Raw genomic sequence first — 13,846 nt, 5'->3', positions numbered from 1 at the left:
AGTGATACAGATTACAGCCCGCGCTTTGCTGCAGGTGAGTGAGGGCCCATTGCTCTGATTTTTAATCTAAAGATGAAGAAATAGCTTCTTAGAGAGGCCAAGTACTCTTGGTTTTTGTTAGTCTTGAACAGATGAGTTTCATACGCATAATCAGACATTGGAAAATTTGTAAAATACAAATTCCTGATGTGACAAAAAAAAAACACTTTCTTGGTCTGATTTCTATAGTTTTCACAACAAATTGAAATACAATTATATGTTCACCAGTAGCAGATGTGCTGAACCAATCAGAAACAAAAAAGCAACAAAGAAAACAACGAAGTTCAACAAAATGGGCTCCTTCCTATGGTCTTGGGTGACCAGTTTCACCTGCTCAAAAAATCTAAAAGTACAACGAAGATGCTTCGAGTGCAGTTTCCAGTCCTTTCTCAAATCCTCTTCTCTCACTCATTAGCATGAGAATAAATTATCTCAGGTGCTAAACGAATCACAAACAATAGAACTTGAGCTTCAGTCTGACCAAAGGCTTCGTACAGGTAAGAGAATGATTTTTGAAACCATGCCTCAGAGTCAGGTAATCATAGTAAGTGACCTGAAAAATAACCATTTCAATCATGAATATGATATTTCTATGGCATGCTTTAATGCAGAACAAACTAAACAACAATTTCAATGTTTACAAAAATGAGACGCACACTAATGAAACAATACCAGAAAAGTAGGTAAACTATTTTCTGACAATGCTTTAGCCGTGAACGCAAAGCGAAGCGTAATGGAGAAGATTTTTGTGAAGAGAGACTAAGAAGTTTCTAACTTGCAGCACCTTCAATGCCACTGTGATTGGCATGTATGATTTGTGCTATTTCCTGGCACCTAGACCAGCTTTGTGCTGTAATGACTTTGCTGACCTGAGTATAGTTAAGTAAGTTGGAACACGGTCTCAAAGCACATTGTCGAAGCATCGTAGCAACATATAAAGCAAACGACGTCAGCGAAATGTTTTCTTTTTGCTGCACTTATTCTTTTGTAATGATGATATCAATTTTGCTGTCTGAAAACATATGTTTTTCAAATACCAATGCCACTTCACTAGCTTTGTGCAACTGTTGGTGACCACTGATGATTGATATTCTCCTGCAATCCTAAGGCAAAGGTTTGGCCCCCCAAATCTGGACACTTGAGTTAAATCTTAACTCTACGGAAACACTGACGAAGAAGAATTAAGTCAATATCACTTTCACAGTCAACAATTGATGCAATTGACCCAGACATTTCACAATGATATTTTTACAATTTACCAAAAAAAAAAAACAACAGAGATAAATTCAAAGAGCACTCAGTTTTTTCAATTACATTGTCAGATCAAATTGGTATGCAACTAACAAACAGAAAGCAAAGCAACTAAGGACGAACATAATAGCAACTGTTCTAGAAGCAAAACAATTGACCAAGCTGATTGTAAAATCCTTGCACATATATTCAATCAACTAAGCATACAACATCCATAAAAATCAAAAGTAAGCCACACCTCTTCTTTTGCTGAAAGATCCCTCCCAAATCTGATCCAAATCTTGCTATGGATCTCCATTTCGCTCTTAGTATTTCTGTGAATATGCAAATTGGTCATGTCATGTTAACATTATTTCAGTTAACGTGATTATCATGATTACAGTACATATAGATAGGAATCGCAAGGAAAAAACTGAGTGCATTAAAATAGTTAACTGATTATATTTACCTCAGAGTGCAATGTTTAACTCTCCAAACGTCTGCCCAACTTGTTCAGTATAGACAGTCTTTAAGCTCAAACTGCATAGAGAATAATGAATGAAATTTTTAATAGATAAAGATGCATAAAAAAGGAGGGGGAAACAGTGATGAGGACAATGTCGTATGAGTACATAAAATATGACAAAACATAAACTATATAACCAGAGTATTCTCATTTATATCAGTATAACAATATGTAAACATATTGTGAAGCGTCTCAATGAACATATTGTGAAGCGTCTCAATGAAAATATGCAAATGAAATTATCGAAAACTGGACTTCTTTATCAACATTAGAAATCAAAGAAAATAATGAATTTGATTTTGTTAAACCTAAATAACAAATAATCTATTCACCTGATTTAATTGCAAGAAAACCAACAGCAAAGAAAGCACATCAGTGCCACTCGGTGTTAAGATTAAGGTAATACAGCTGCAGAATAAGATGGTTATATAGTAAGTAAATAGTTTATTTGTTGAAATCCATTTTGGAAAGCTTGTATCTGAACTTATGAATCACTACTAAAGTGAAAATACTGCCACAGTGAGAATGCTCTATTGACAACACTGCAATTTGGTTCACAGAAATATCGTTAATGGAAAATGAAAGCTAGTGAAAGCTGGATTAGAAAACCAAGGATCTTGGACTGCCTGACCTTGTTAATCTATCATATGTCATTGTATTGTTTCTCAAAAGACCTGAGATTTATATAATGTATAATTCAAACACCAATAAAGTTAATTCAGTCAAGTATTGCAATTGGACCAAATCATTTAATTCAAAAGACAAAAGTTATAATGATACACTATTTGAAAAGAATGGCAGCAGAGTGAAATCTCCATTGAGGTTCACCAAATGAAAGTGATTGACAATGTTAACGCACATGTATTTAGTTCTGTTCTTTGGTTATTTCCTTCATTCTATAAAGATGAAAGCTTTTTGATGCGCTCGAAGCAAGCGCGCAATTTAACCCTGAAAATATCGTTAGTAGTATAAGCAAATAGGGATCGTTCTATTCCGGGGATTGAGGGTACACCTGTCATTGTGAAACAAATAAAGAAAAGTATTATTTACAAAAATAAAATAAAGAATATAAATATATACAATTGTATAAACAAATAAAGAATTAAAATAATAAAGTATTATTTACAAAAATAAAATAAAGAATAAATATATACAAGTAAACACAAATAAGGGGGGGATTAGGATTCTTAAAATTAAAATTAAAATAAATAAAATAAAGAAAATGTAAAAACATATATACAAGGGTGAAACATAAGGAACAAAGATCAAAATTAATTCCATGTAATCAAATTCGATTCAAACCCTATAATTGTTCTTCCAAGTCATGAGAGAGGAGTTGATCATGTGAAACATTCGAAAGCAAATGATTTCCCATATTTTACTTTTCAATGCTAATTAACCTAAGCGAAAGCACCTAGATTAATCCTATCAAACATGCAATCAAGTCCTAGAAAGCTAGTCAATCATGACATGTTCAACGCATTAGACATAGAGAAAGGCTATCAACTCAAGTGTACAACTTAGTTATGGAAAAGTCCACCTAATTGCAATCCTCTTCAATTAAATTCGATTCTTGTCCAGAACCTTTACTACTTTTGATTCAAGTTACACAAAACGAAAAGTCGATTTCATGTTCTTAAACCTAGCACCAATTACATGCAAATCCTATAAGTGTCGACCCAAATAAGATAAACATATAAAAGTTTTCTGTAAAGCAAATTTAATCGAACAAACTCACATAAGCAACTTAGAATCACAATTATAGAATTCGAAAACTTTATTTAAACATAGAAATTGGGCTTAAACTTTGCCCTAAACATTATTGTTAATTAGAAACAAGTTCATACGAAATCAAACAAGGAAACAAAAAAGGTTACAAGGAAAAGGAACGAATTACACCGTGAGTGGAGATGGAGATGGAGAGCTAGATGGTTGAATCTTGAATCTTGGAAGCAAGCCTTCAAGGTGGATGATGGAGGATATGATATTCACGGCTCCTTCTTCTTCTTCCTCTCCTTGCTTGAAAACGCAGAACTTTGCAACTAGAGAATGGAGAAGGAAAATGGAAAGGAAATGGAGAGACAAAGAAGATGAGATGGATGAAGGAATTGGTATTTTGAGAGTGAGAGGAGAAGTGTATTTATAGCCCAAAAAATGATGAATGGAGGGTGGAGATGAACATAAATGAAGGGCTAGATATGTTAGACAAATTTGTAAAAAATATCTTCCCACTTGTTTATCACTTGTTCAACTTGAATTGATTTTCCTCCTCAAGATTTTCCACTTGGTTGCAACTTTGATTTTCCTCCTCAAGATTTTCCACTTAGTTGCAACTTTGATTTTCCTCCTCAAGATTTTCCACTTGGTTGCAACTTTGATTTTCCTCCTCAAGATTTTCCACTTGCTTGGAGGTCCTAAAAATAGAAACTAATAAGAAAAATAGAAACTTTCCTAAAATTAAAAATGGCAACTTACTAAAAATGATAAATAGAAACTACAAAAATATAAACTTTCTACAAATAGGAACTTTCCCAATCAAAGAATGGAAACTTTCCTAAACATGATTTTAATAAGGAAATAACGTAAGAAATGTAGGGAAATGCAGTTAAAACGTCGCATTAAAATGCTCCTATCACTTTTCCATCAGTTGATTTGTGTGAGCTTATTTTACAGACAAAATTTCTACTCAGGTTCCGTCAGAGTTCCGGTTCACATATTCTTATATGGAAAGAAGAAAATCTTATCAGAACTTAATTAGTTCTCTGTATCTTAGGGAAAGTGGGAGGTTTTTGATAAACTATTATTAGCAGTACTTTAAATGCATTCATCATTTAAGCGATTGTAAATCCCAACATTTTAAGTAAAGAAAAAGGCATGATAGAACAGGCTGATTTTGATTGAAAATTCATAAAATGAAATTCATGAAGAAAAATATTAGGGGAGCATCATTATGGAAAGAGTTATTGAAATGGAGAGAGACATAATTCATATGTCAGACTAACCATAGAAATCATGATAATTAAGATTATGACTGCGATGACAACGGCCTAGCTAATACCAGTTTGGATTTATGGGATTTTTTGCTGGTTTTTTTGTAGGCTTATGCATGTTTTCTTATAATTAAGATTATGAATAAGATAATGCTTTAGTGCTTCGCTGCAAGTTTATGGCTAAGAAGTGCTTACAATAGTTGTGGATTGTGAAGGAAAAGAATTTGTGGGAAATACACCACATTATGTTGCCGGAGAGATGAATCTAGTAGAGCTCAGAAAGGTTACATATAAGATGACCTTAATCAATCTACGCATTTGGCCCATTAACAATCTTAATTAGTCATAAAAATAGCTGCAAGGAACATTAAACTGCAGTACCCATTAACAATATTCTGTGAAAAATAAAAAGCATACCTTTAAATTGTTCCACTTTGCTATCCAGATGTCAAAGTGCAGAACACATGGAATCTGTGGAACACAAAAACTGATATCAGTTGAAAGTTAAGAACAGCTAATAATTTAATAGAAGTTATGGTATGTCAAAAACTTGAGACAACAGTAGCAAAACGAGAATGAGATTGCTAAATCAGAAGTTAACATAACAACACTTTTTACTGGTATGGATTATAGAGATCGGAAATGGAACTGAATAAAACTGGTAATAAAATCAGTGATTATATGAAAGGGAAATTTTACCTAGCTTTTCTTGATGTTGATATAGGGATGGATAAAGCTCAAATCGCCTAACAGTGGACGGTAATATTGGTGGAGGCTTCTACAGCTGAAAGACTATTGGGATGTCGATTATATACCCGGGGGGATAATCCCTCTTGACTTTTGAGTATTGTTTGTTTGCAATCCAGAATGATCTCCAGTCTGGATTTCTTTTCATGAGATTTTCTTTTAGCTTGAGTTTTCTCTTTCACATCAGTTTCATGACCCTTGCAACTCAAAGAGATTGAAACCTCATTGTTTTACACTCAAAGACTATAGACTGGAAGAAACTGTAAGCATAGTTGCAGACATGTATTGAGTTTCTTATCCTTTAGTCGTATTGACTTTTCTGTTCACCGAATACAATTTTAAATAAAGGGTTCTTAACCCAAAGCATCAGGGAAAATTATCCCACTTAATCCTGCAAGAGATTTTTATTCTCATTAACACAATTTAAAATGAAATGACAAATATGCCCTCGACTTAATTAATAAACTACAACCATGCGATTCTCTCTCCCCTCTCTCTCCAGTCAGGATTCACAGCTCTCTCTCTCTCTCTCTCCCCCCCTGCCAGATTCTGTCGATGACAACAACGAGAACGTTGATTAAAAAAGCTCCGAGTCCGACCAACCCAACCCCGACGATCACTTCGAGTCCGATTCCGGCCTTCTCCCCTGACTCATCCCTCTGTGATTACAGAAGCTCCGAGTCCGATCAACTTGACTATATCTGCAGCAGAATCCGACGGCGGCGATGGAGAATCGGACGTCGGAGGTGTCGGAGGTGAAGCGGAACTCAGTGAGTTTGTCAGCGCCCTAGCCACTCCTCTGGATCCTCTCACCCACTGATCGGATCTAAGGTACGATTTTCTTGACCGCTTGGTTTTCGATTCAGATCTGTTTCGCTTCTTATCTTTTCGCGTTCGATTCAGATCTGTTACGATTGATTTGTTCGTTAGAGGAAGACAGTGGATGCAATTTCATTTGTGAATTTTGTTCATGCGGTGGTTGAATTTTGATTTGATTGGATTGGATTACAGCGATCGTGGTGGTGAAGATGTTGACCAAATTCGAGACGAAGAGTAATAGAGTTAAGGGAGCTTGACATATTAAGTTGATTCTTGCAGAGTCTTTATAGAGTGTTACATTCAATCATTTTCATGTTTCTTATTTTGGTGCATTGATCAGATTGGAAGAGTTTTTGGGCCTGAATTTTTGCTGAAGTTGTATGTAGCTGGAGCTATTGGTGGCTCAGTCTTTTACTTGGTGCACCATTTCTTCCTGAACCTGATTCGAATTGTTGTTTAGATGTGTGTGTTTGTGAATCGATTGTGAGTAGAAACTTGAATTTTGGAGTTGCTTGCGAAATTGAATGTTATTAGTGTCCGTAAATCACACCTCCGAAGCTCCCTCGTAGCTAATCTCAGCTTTTTAGTGATGCAAAGCAAACAGATGGTAGAACTTTGAACCGGTTGACCTGGCTTCTCTTCTTTCTTTTTTTGGATAAAATGAGGGCAGAAGAATAGAAGGAAAGAAAAAAGAAAAAGAAAAAGACTATTGGAGGGCAATAGACATCTGTTAAATGTCTATTGGGGGTCAATACACATCTATTGGGGGGCAATACACGTTTTAAATTGATGTAATCTCCTCTTTTTTTTCTTCAATCAAAGTTTTATTTGTCTAATTATAGGAATATTAGTTTCCATTTCGATAATCGAAACATCTATTGGGGGGCAATAGACCCCTATTGTATTGGGAGGCAATAGACGCCTATTGGGGGGCATTAAACGTCTATTGGGAGGCAATAGAAGTCTATGCCCCTCTATTGGGAGGCAATAGACGTCTATTAGGGGCAATAGAGATTTTCAGAAAAATCCGGTGGGTGACGGCTGGTGACCGGAGTCTGGCGACCAGTGACCGGAATCCTGCGAATTTGACCGGAATCCGGCGACCGATGACCGGCTCTAGCGAAGTCTCCTATAGTTTCTCTCTCTTCCATTTTCTCTGTCTTTCTCTCTATGTAACAAATGATGAGGGTAAAATGGTATTAAAAAAAAATTAAAAAAAAAATCTTAATGGGGTATTAGGGAAGACCTCCTTAGAGTGTTTTTGGTAAGAGAGAATTAAAAAAACTTAATTAGGTAAGTGGAAAAAAATCCCTAAAAATGGGGTAAATGAACAAAAACCCTTAAATAAACCATGGTGTCACATGAAATTGAAAATAAATATTTATTTTTTTATATGCTATTGTCTCACATGAAATTTGTGCACATTCTATTTTAAATAGGGCTATTTCCCAATTACCCAGGTATCTCAGGTATTTTTCACAAATGCACACGTATTTGTGTATCTTACTATTCTCTTGTGAAAAGACTAAAAATGAGTAGTTCCTATGCTATCCTGAGCTTTAGAGTGTTTGTCTTCCTTTAAAAACTTCATAAAAAAAACAAAAACGAAAACAAGACTAGCCTTCATCATGCCCAAGTTTTTCTCCTAACGGCTCCCTGCCTAACGGATACTTTAACAGGCGGAATCACTGCTGCTTTTCTTAATTTTAGTTTTTAAAACTGGTTTTTTCTGATAGACAAAAACTTTTCCAACTTCAGAATAATTATAAGAACTGGATAGTGATGATGGTTCTAGATGGAATGCAGGAATAAGAAACAGACAGTGATAGATAGAATAGAATATGCAACACAGATTAATATTATATTTACTATTGCTTCTTTTTGACAAACTAGGTGGGTATCCTTTATTTATTCAACAGAAATACATTCTAAAAATTCAGAGCCTCATCCTCAGGTAAACAGCAAAATGCTGTTTAGCTACCCATGAGAATGAGAACAGGTACTTACTTGTAATAAAAGCACACTACTGCACACTGAACAAGTAGTAAAAGCACACTGCTACTATGGCCTTCTTACTTCTTGAGAGAAGACTCTTCTACTCAATTTTCTGATGCCTACAACTGAAACTTAAAGCTCCTTATATAGAGAGCGGAACTCAAACTAGAATTCAAAACATAACAATGTACAGAACAACTCAGTGAACTTCTGCTTTCCTGAGTGCTCCTGCTGGTGGAGGTCGGATGGAGAAAACAAAAGCATAGGTGAAATGTTTTCCTTGGTAGGTGAAGTGCTTCTTCTTTTCAAAAGCAAAAGTAGCTTTTGATTTTAAAAGGTCAAAAGTACTACAGTTACTTGTTTGGAATTTTATTTCCTTCACCTGTAGCTTCACCCGTGATGCTACATATTTTCGTCTGTTTCTGAATGATAGCCAAAGACAAAGGAGCTGTTGTCTGCCTGGGCCATTCTAACAGTAGTAGCATTATCTTCAACGTCAGTATCGACATACATTTTGTAGTGGTTGTCAGTTTCAAGCTTTTCCACCCAAGGCATGCATGCCATAGTTGAATCTATCTCTTTTCTGGTAAGAGATAGGAATAGGTCACTGCTGACTACGTCAGGATGATCGTATGCAGTGATAATGATTTTTTCTCCTGCTGCCAGGAAGGTATTGCTGATATCTTCAGAGATGATCTTCTTGATATACTCTTGAGCCATGGCCTTCATCCAAGGGATGCTTGAGTTTAGTTGGCCATTGTACCCTACACAGGCTGGTTGAAGATATTTCCTTTGAATAATTCTCACATAATGATATGGAGGAATATATTCAACTTCTCCGTTTGCCTTTTGACTCCATTATGGAGGAGTGGACCTGAACTTCAGACGAAGTATACAGTCATTTTTTCTAATGTTTTTGACTGTGTTGACAATAATAGGTGGCAAGCCCTTCAGATCATCATTTGTTTTGGTCCACAGATTATGGACAAAACCATTTTCAACAAGCCAGAGCTTGTGTTCTTGAGGATGTTCACTCTGAACATTGACTAAGTATCTCCCAACATAAGGTCCTGAAACAATAAAGAGAGTTGGAGGAACTAAGTCTTCTGAATTATGTCTTCCAATCAGACTATGGAATTCATGCCAGTCTGATTCATTGAGTGCCATGATAGGGACCCTAACACTTTCTGGACTTTCAAGGAAGTTGATTTTTTCCTTTCTTACAGCACTCTGCTGTATATGACTTTCTTCAAACTATGGCCTACCATTTTCGTAGAGTTCTTCAGCTAATGCAAAGAGAGCTGGGAACATTAGACCACTGCTTCTTTCTTGAAAGGCAAATAAAAGATTATCCAGGATTGCCTTCTGGTGATATGCTAGTCTTCTGCCAGTTCTGAACACAGGAGTATCAAAAGTTCTTAATTCATAATTAAAAACATTTATAACTCCAGTTGGAGTTGATCTGCTTTTTGGCAAAGCAGCAGCCATCAACGGTCTTGATGAGCCATTACCGTCTGCCGTTTGAGACGGGCTAGCCAATCCTTTACCCTGGGATTGATCAGTTGTGGCCAAGCCTTTTGGACTTAGCAGAAACCTTTTAAGTATTTTTTCTTTGGTTTCTATGGGCTCTTCTTCAGTTTCAAGTTCTTTCCCAGTTCTTCTGCTTCTGGGATTACGACCTTCGTCGTCTTCTTTTTGGCTAAACATTACCATTTCTCTGGTCAATGCGTCTGGAAGATAGTTCTTGTTTCCTGCAATTAATTCAACATTGTAATCATATTGGTTAAGAAATAATTGCCAGTTGGCTAATCTTCCTCTATCAGCAGCTTTATCAAGTTTGAAATTTTTGAAATTCTTTACTCTAGCACAATCAGTGCGGACAGTAAAGGGTTTTCCAAGAAAAGCTGGAGAATTTAAAATCGTTTTTTTGACAGCTAAAATTTCTTTTTCCCCTGTGGGATAATTCAGTTCTGCAGGGCTGAACTTGCCACTACAAAATTTGCAGATCTTTTCAATGTTGGTTACAGGCGCTTTCGCAAGAACAACACCGGACCAGTAATTATCACTCGCATCTGTCTGGAGGATAATTTCATCATTCTCTTCTGGTTGTTGAAGAGGAGGGAGGTTTTTGCAGAGATTTTTTATCTGCTTCACGATCTTTTCATCATCTTCTGTGAAGTTCCATTTTCTTTTGGAACTTGTCTTGGGAGATAACATTGCTGTTAACCCTGAGATTTTAGGGATGAAATCTCTCCCATAATTTATGACACCAAGGAATCTCTCTAGACTCTTAGCATCAGGAATTCTGTCTGGGAACTTCCAGATCTTTTCAAGAATATGAGGTTGAAGCTTTATGACTCCATTCTTGATATTTATTCCTAGGAAATCAACTTCATCAAGGATAAAGAAGATTTTCTTCTCACCTAGGATAATTCCATGCTGAACTATCAGCTTTACTACCTCATGGAGGTGTTTCATGTGTTCTTCTCTGTTTTTGGAGAAGACCAGGATGTCATCTATGTAGACGACGCAGAACTCCGCTACATGCTTGAAGATGTTGTCCATCTTTCTTTGAAAGATTGAGGGAGCTTGCTTCAGACCAAAAGGCATTACCAGCCACTCGTAATGACCTTGTGGTGTTCCAAATGCAGTAAGAGGTATTGACAGGACCCGCCCCGAATTTCACCCTGAAATCCGAGGTGGCCCTGTGGGGCCCACCTTAGGGATAACTCTACCAAAAATTCGGCAGAGTCACCTCTAAAATGGACTACCCAAAACCTGTAAAACACACAAAACACTACAAGCAAACCAACCTTATACTCCTGGAGCCACCCTGCTCCCAATTACCAACAACTCCACTTTCACAAAACACAAAACTCAAAAATACTAATCCCAAAGGTTAAGCAGAGCAATACTACTATACACAGGGATATAACAGAAGAGTAAAGGATCAAGTGATCCTACACTGCGGAAGTAGTGACAACTATGCCTCAAATGTCATGTACGCCCGACCTCCACTAATTCGCCTGCAAACTGGGCATTAGAAACCGAAAGGCCCAGGGGAAAGTAGACGAAAAACGTTAGCGTGAGTGGACAAAAATAAACAATTTAAAGGAAAAAGGATTTCATACTTTCCCACATTTATTCTCTTTAATAACCGATGCATGCAACAATTAGAAAAATACATTTAGCTTTAAATCCAAGAATTCCAAAACGATAAATCGACTAGCCTTGCTAGTCACCACATTTGAAAACTATATCGTAAAACCGAAATCTCATTTCTCAATAAAATAAGACCAGCCCCGCTGGCTACAGTGAAAATCGGACTAGCCCCGCTAGTCAAGCAACGATAAAATATGGGGAAGAAGTTTCACCATACGTAAGAAGGGAGCCTCCCAGGCTCGGGTCGGAGTGTCCCACACTCTGGAGCATCCCATGCTCTGCTCTTACTCACCCACAAACACATAGTAAGCAGGGAGGAGTAATAATAGGCTAGCTAGCAATATAATATATATAACGACCCAGGTATGGTGGGTAAAAACTAATAAAATCCCATAAATCCTTAAGGCTTCCCCATATCCCACGAATAAAGAAAAACACGGGTATGATTCCCAACCGTACCCGGAAATACTCAAAAAGTCGTATAGATCAACCGCGTGTCCCACACGCTAAGAAATGAATTAAATCATCAGTAAGGCATTCCCAATGCCAAAACAGAAAGTCGATAATCTCTTAAAAATCTCAAATCGACGAATATAATATAAATAGTATAAATCCGGAAATCACATCGAAAACAATTCGTCGAAAATCAACATCATTTATAAATTCGAATCCGAGCATAACAACTTAACAACCGAAACTCACAACCGGTATAAATCATAATTATTCATGAGAATCATTATTTAAAAGCAAAACCATGAGATAATTCGCAATCAACTTTATATGCTCGGAAAATATGTTAATAAAATAGAACATGCTTTAATAAATAAATGCATGCATCACTTATTTAAAACAAACGTCCACTCACAGTACTATTGGGTAACCACGCAAACGAGTTCCTTCACTCACGACATTGCCATGTACACAATTATATTTCCATAAACGGTAATCCGATAAAATAATTACGAACTTAAACGAAATCCGAAAATCCCTATCTCCAATACTTCTCAAATTCAACCCAAATCTCTTCCACAATTCCAATTCCTCAATTTACATATTCCATAATGAAAACGAGGGAAATCCGACGGCCAGATTTCCCATAATTCCACCACAAAACTCCAAACTTCAATAATTCACAAACAATTCCAAACTCCTCCAAAATTCACCAAACTTCACATATATGCTCTATGATAAATATAGAATTTAACTAGCCAGAAATTGAAATTAAAAAGCTACCCTAGCCGCCGTTACAACCGCCCACAGTGGCGGTGCCGCCGCCACTGCCACCAACTCCAATGGACACCAAAATTTGACAGCGGCACCTACTCAACACACTGATTCAACTTCTCAACTACAACATTCCCAAATAACAATTAAAAACGGTCGAAATCGATCAATGAACAAAACCCAGAAATCCTCAAGAACCCTAGAATTTCAATTCGTCGATTCGGCATCTACACAACAAATCGTGATACAAGGCCGTAGGGGAAATGATCAGTGATGAAAACCGAACCTTCGACGGCGAGATGGGGACCGGAGGTGGCCGGAATCGCCGGAAATCGGCAAAAACTTCAAACTGCAGCCGGGGGAATTTGGTTTCGATCCGAGCTTTTCCGGTCAAATCGTCGAAAACCAAGGTTACTAGGGTGATGGGAGGGAGGAGGCGCTCCTCTGATGACCGGTTGCACGCCGGTTGGTGGCCGGAAAGTGAAGAATCGAAAGGGAGAAGAAAAATGGCCGAACGGATAAGAGAGAGGTCGGGGGAGAGGAGAGAGAAAGAGGAAGGGGTGGGTTTCTGGAAATGGAAACCTACGTCGGTAATTTTCTGTTTTTATCAAAATTTACCATGAACAGTAACTTCCACATTTTTGGCCATAACTCTCGCATACTAAGTCCGATTTTTACGCACTACATATGCACGCGCTCGGTTTAACGTCCCCTACAACTTTCATGAAGAACATTTCCTCAAATTTTGACCCGAACAAAAAGTCAACTTTTAGGGCCACTAAAAGTATCGAAACAGAGTAAAAAGTGAAAGTAATTGTCGTTTACCGTCCAAATGACTAGTAAACAGGTGAATTTAGGTTCGGGATGTTACAGGTATACTCTCAGGATGCATCTTGACCTGCCAGAAACTCGACTTTGCATCGAATTTCGAAAAGACTTTGGCTCCTCTGAGCTGGTTGATCAGTACTCTTACTTGAGCGATCTGATAACCGTCTTTGACAGTCTTCTTGTTAACATCTCTGTAGTCAATCACCATTCTAGCTTTGCCTCGTAGATTCTCTGCATGATTTCTTACGTAGACTGCTGGAGCATGATGAGGGCTAGTGCAAGGTTG

The 13,846-nt window shown here is 37.2% G+C and overlaps 1 long non-coding RNA gene across 4 annotated transcripts; it reads right to left on the bottom strand.

Moving 5' to 3' along the window:
- Positions 1 to 193: 193 nt before the first annotated feature.
- LOC112185522 lies at positions 194 to 5,726 on the bottom strand. Of its 4 annotated transcripts, none has more exons than XR_005805750.1 (6): positions 5,485 to 5,722; positions 5,203 to 5,256; positions 1,739 to 1,809; positions 1,529 to 1,604; positions 696 to 1,206; positions 194 to 592 (listed from the first exon to the last, which is right to left on the bottom strand). It is a non-coding gene; the product is annotated as an uncharacterized LOC112185522 (long non-coding RNA). The 4 variants fall into 4 exon arrangements; XR_002930307.2 differs by having other exon boundaries at positions 712 to 1,206; positions 5,485 to 5,720; XR_005805751.1 differs by lacking the exon at positions 194 to 592 and adding an exon at positions 2,128 to 2,203 and having other exon boundaries at positions 600 to 1,206; positions 5,485 to 5,726.
- Between the last annotated feature and the right edge of the window lie 8,120 nt (positions 5,727 to 13,846).

Source organism: Rosa chinensis, chromosome 2, assembly GCF_002994745.2.
Source record: "Rosa chinensis cultivar Old Blush chromosome 2, RchiOBHm-V2, whole genome shotgun sequence".
In the NCBI taxonomy this organism is placed as follows: Eukaryota; Viridiplantae; Streptophyta; class Magnoliopsida; order Rosales; family Rosaceae; genus Rosa; species Rosa chinensis.
Note: the sequence above shows the minus strand (reverse complement) of the source record. Positions and strands in the feature narration are given on the sequence as shown.